The sequence below is a fragment of the Lethenteron reissneri genome, chromosome 26 (assembly GCF_015708825.2).
Source record: "Lethenteron reissneri isolate LAM-NWPU_2019-01 chromosome 26, ASM1570882v1, whole genome shotgun sequence".
Lineage (NCBI taxonomy): Eukaryota > Metazoa > Chordata > Hyperoartia > Petromyzontiformes > Petromyzontidae > Lethenteron > Lethenteron reissneri.
This window is the reverse complement of record NC_083804.1, coordinates 7,162,802-7,168,182: the sequence shown is the minus strand read 5'-3', so window position 1 is coordinate 7,168,182 and position 5,381 is coordinate 7,162,802.

Sequence of the window (5,381 nt, the reverse complement as noted above, 5' to 3'; positions counted from 1 at the left end):
GCGTGGACCGCATTTTCTTTCTCCATATGCCCAGTGAAATCTATTATGGTGCCTCTTCTCCAGTCACATCCACTAAACTCATCATTTCCTTCCACCGTATCGTTCCATCTCACCCTAGGCCTCCCTCTACTCCCTGTCGTATGTATGTTGAACATCATTCGCACCGTACGTAGCCAACCGTGCCAATCGGAGGTGCGGGGGAATGACACCAAACTAAACAACGGTAGCATAGCCCTTCGAGTTGCATCTTTTATTCTCAACACAAGCCCAAACGATCTGTTGCCTCTCTTTGCCTTCTCGATAATGTCAGTAACTTCAGCTGAGACTAATTCCTGCTCCTTTCCCTTACTGATATGTAACATATCTCCTTAAACATCGGCTTCCTGAGCTCAAGCATATCTTGCTTTGTTTAAACACCACTCTATTGTACTTTGCCCGTTGAACTCCAGGACACAGACAACACCACTTGAATGACTTTACAGTTTGTTGATGGAGCCATTAGTTGTGTCTGGAGTGGTGTGCGCGTGCATGCGTGGGTGTTTATTTGTCTGTCTTTGTGTTCTGTATGTATGTGTAGGCGGTAATGTGGTGGTTAGTACACTGTGCTGCGAACCTGGTTACCCGAGTTCGACTCCCGCTCATGGTCAACATCGTTGTCGGACATCTGAACCAGTCCTGGGCCTTCCCCAGGTCGACTCATCCTCAAATGAGTACCTGGCGCGGTGTGTAAACATCAACACTGTGGAGACAAAGGCGGCCACGCACGGTTTTGACCACCCGCCCCCTCGTGTGCAGTGTCAGCCTTCATAGGTGCTCGCTAACAGCACTTACCCCAAAAGTCTGTTAAAGGCTATACGGGGGATCTTTCTCTTTTCACACATACACACGTACGGGCACTGGCGGTGCGGTGGTTCGTGCAATGACGCTATGAACTCGATGACTTACGTTCAAATCCCATCCGTGGCTAAAATCAATTGAGGATTCCCATGATCTTTTTCAGGTAGCCATTCTGGGAGAGAAAAAAAAATGTATACGCAAGTTTTACCCAGGACACGAAAAAAAATCCTGCTGTTTGTCAGCTGCCTTAGTAACGCACCGCTCAAATACAACGGAGTGGAAGATGACAGCAGCCTTCACGTGCCCCCCCCCCAACTCTGTCAAGTGAGAAATCCACGGACGGATGCCATAAACGCGGCGACCGAGCATCGATAATCGATCTCCCGGTCTCACGAGCATCAAACACTCAAGTTCAATGCGTGTACATGAATTTCTCCCCTCTCCCGCTATTGCGAGGCATTCTTCGCATGGATGTGTCCTGGTGTTTGTGCTTTGCGCCTGTGTGTGTGTGTCTGTCCGTGTGTACACGTACTGTGGGGAGCTTAGCGCGCCGTGATACAAACCCGGCGACCCGAGATCGATTCCCGCTCAAGGCCATCATCGGTGGCGATTATCTGAACCGGTCTTGGGCACTCCCCTAGGTCGACTCAGCCTCAAATGTGTACCCGGTGCAGTGTGTAAACATCGCCACTGGGGAGACAAACGCGGCCTGGCGTGGTGCTGGCCACCCACCCCCTCGTGTGCCGTGCGGGCCTTCATAGGTGCTCACTGACAGCAATTCTACCAACAATCTGCTAAGGCTACACGGGGGATCTTTGTTTGCACGCGTGTACACGTGTGTGTGTGTCTCTCTGTGTGCTCAACGCGCCTCGTGTCCAATTCACATTCAGATAGCGCTCAGGCAAACACCGCTGCCAAACCGCAGCTTGTGATGTTCTGTTTACACTGCATCCGAAATTCAGCGAGTGTGAATGCCTCGGTAATGGATCGGGGTGGGGGGGGTTACTGGTATTCTTTCGACAAACACACAACGTGTACGGCCCCTGGCATCTCTCTGACAAAAAAACAGCGTTCCCAGGTCGTGGGCCGTGGTGTAAATGGCCGGGAGACACCAGGCGAGGCGTGGAGAGCGCAAACACGAGTCACCGACGGCGGCAGGCCACGTGTGCCGTACCGTGCGTTGAACTTTTTTCGCACCGTACGTTGAACTTTTTTCGCACCGTACGCGGTCAACCGTGCTCATGGGAGGTAGTGAGGCAAGCTGCCCGTTGGCACTTCGGCCGATTTTCAGGAACTGAGATGAGGTGAAAGACAAACAAACTGATTGGTGTTTTTTGTTTCTTAACGAAACTTTCATAACCGGACAAGCCAAGCGATTCGCAAGTTTGTAAGCAACATGTGTTTAGAGTATTTTCTGCTATAAATTTCAACGTGGTAGGCCACTTCGTCGGGCTATAATTTGTGGCCGGATCCCTTCTGCAAAAATAGCTACATATCTCAGTAGACCTTTACCTGGTAAAATAAAATAGAATATTGTTTTTAATCTTGATTTGAAGCTTTCGTGACTGCAGGAATCCATACTCTTTGGTTCTTTCGGTAAAGTCATGTAGGTATAAAATAAAAGCAAAGCAACGCTTTCCCACCTGATGACGGACGCTTGTGTTGCGCCCGAAACGTCGTTATTTATTTTCTACCTACATAACTTTACCGAAAGAACCAAAGAGTATTGTCTTCAAGTTCCACCGTTGAAACGTTTGTGCATTTCTTGGTACTTCGGTTTGAAAATGTGTTCTCGTTTACAAACTCTGCAAAATTTTAACTCGGGGTGTAATGATTGCTTTTTAAACTCACGATAAATGCATCGAGTTGTACTTTTGTCAGAAAGAAGGAACAATGTTACTTTTGTATATTGGTGAGTGCGTGTCACAAGAAGGAACGATAGCCGAATTGTGAAGACAAATGATGGAGTGGCTGCCAAGGGATGGAATGTGCCTGAGAAAATGGCAACTGGGGAGATGGAGTGATGAATTCAGCTTGTGTGAGAGATGATGATGGCTTGGGGAGGCCTTCATCCAGCGGAGGTTTGATCATGGCTGATGGTGATGATATATTTCATGAGGAAAAGTAAATAGCAATGTGCCTAAAGAAGACATTTTTTTAATTGGCACGAGCAATAAGAATAATTATAATACGAATTTACATTTCTAAGGCGCATTTCATCTGTAGATGTAACTAGCTTCGGATCATAACCATAGACATTCACAACAAAAATAGAACACAATTTACAAAGTGTGCACAGATGAGTGGAGGTGCACGCTTAGAAATCGACTAAGTAAAATACGGTCATGTGGAACAAAAAAATTTGAAGTGAACCAACAGATTGCGGAAAGTAAATTGTCTGAAAAATGGGATCGCACCTAGACCAGACGTAATAAGTGTGGACATCATCAAAGAAGTGGGACCAGCTGTTGGATCATATTTTGCGGCCTTATATACTCAAGGGTTATAAAGAAAGCAAATACTTCAGTCATGGAACAATGTCTAAATTCTTCTATTCAAATAGGGGGATACAATTGATCTGTTAGGCTCACACTTAATGCATTTTTCACAAACATTATAGAGAACTGGCAAATTAGAGGGCAACCAACCACGCAATCAAGTGGATTTAGAAAATATTTGTATTCCAATTACCACATACTATCACTCAGATTCGCGGAAAAATGCGTTAAATAAAATGTGCACTAAGCATGGCTTTTGTAGACAGCGAAAGGACATTTGACTCAACCAAACACTGACACACAAACCAATGACTTAACAAAGACACATTTTAACAATTATCAAAGCAAGTAATCAAGATGGAACAGCTACACTGAGATTGCATGAAGAACGCAATCGAAATGAGAAGTCAGGCAAGGAGATACACTCTCACCAATGCTATTCGCAACGACATCAGAATATATCTTCCGAACATTTGATTGGAGAAATGAAGGCATGGACGTAATTGGAGATAGCATTCACCATCTGACAACATTGTGCCCACATGCCAAACTCTCATTAACGGAATTAACCAAACATCCCAATGTACAACCCTCCTTTAAAAAAAGGATCATCAGACTGAGGCTTTTTTCCTGGGTAAATAAAGGGCAAGAGTAATTGCTAAGCACGTGTGCACTTTTTTCAAAAATAGGTTATTGGCTGAAGTTAAGACGGACACTCGGAACAAGCCTTTCTACACCCAGCCACGGCGTCGGATCACTCAGCGGGTTCGTATCGCACACTGAGTGGAGACAGATGGACTTGGCTTGAGTCTGCGATTCCCATTGAATCGGCGACAAAGTGCAACGGTTCTGACGGCGTTAGACGTGGAAATACGAATGCCACTTAGTTATGAATTTGAAAACGCAGGCCGGTGGCGTAGCCCGAGGCTTTTAGCTTTGTGATGTTGAGTAGTTCTCTTAAAAGATGAACGATTTGCTGGTAAGAGGCCAAAGGAAGGTCCACAGAGTGTCTCAAGGGAAATCCATCAGCGCGGAGCCGCACACTTTGTGGTTATGCACAAACACTCGCTCACTGCAGGCCCATTGTCCCTTTACCCTTCAACCTGCTTGGCAAATATGTGCACATTTGATTCGTCGAGTTAGACTTTCAAGAATGTTTGTTTCTCCTTCTATAATATTAAACCGGCACGGCTTGAAATACTGTAGGGTTGTCTATTTAAAAAAAACAAAGAGTATTGTTCATTATTAAAGAGATTATTTATTAGAAATACGGCAGTTTTGAGATGGGTTGATAACACCATAAGACGATCCGTCCTGTCCTTCTCCTCCCGTCGTGAATGTTTTGCGAGGGGGACCGGTCGGCTGCAATAGCTGGCAACAGCAAGAACAACACCAACAAAAATAAGAACGTTCGGAGACAATGAGTAAGAGACTTTGCGTTCTGTCCTCCGGAGAAGTGGGCGATTCCACAGCAGCTGATCAGCGGGGTGCTTTGCGAGACGGCAAAACTGTATATCGAAAGTCCTCCTCGGAAGGGGTAATTGCGTATCTGCAATAGCGATCAGAAACACCCTCAACGTCAATTTCTCAGGCACCAAGTGCCGCCCAAATCTCAATTATGATAACGGCGGCTTATCATAGCCAACGACATTTAACTTACACATTATTTCACATCAAAAGTCTGGCCAAAACATCCGTGGCGCCTCCTACATTTCCTTGTAATACTGCATGAACGAAACGATACGCACGTCAGCGCGAACATTTAATCGCACGAGTCTCATCCGTCTCAATCCTCCAAGTCGCTCCGCCAAGTCGCTCCGCCAAGGCGTTGGCGCATCGGGATGTCAAGGAGTCCCAAGGTGTAGTCCCAGGGCGTTCGCCAGCAACGAGCGGAGCGCCGGGCGGCTAAAATGCAGCAAGTTGGCACAGTAATGGGGTACAGCTGGTGGTGCATCTACCGGGTCATCTCAAGTCAGCCAACCCATGGCTCCTGCTGGGTCTGTCCCGAGACCTCCCTGTCAGCGAGCTTTCGACACTTCACGTGGA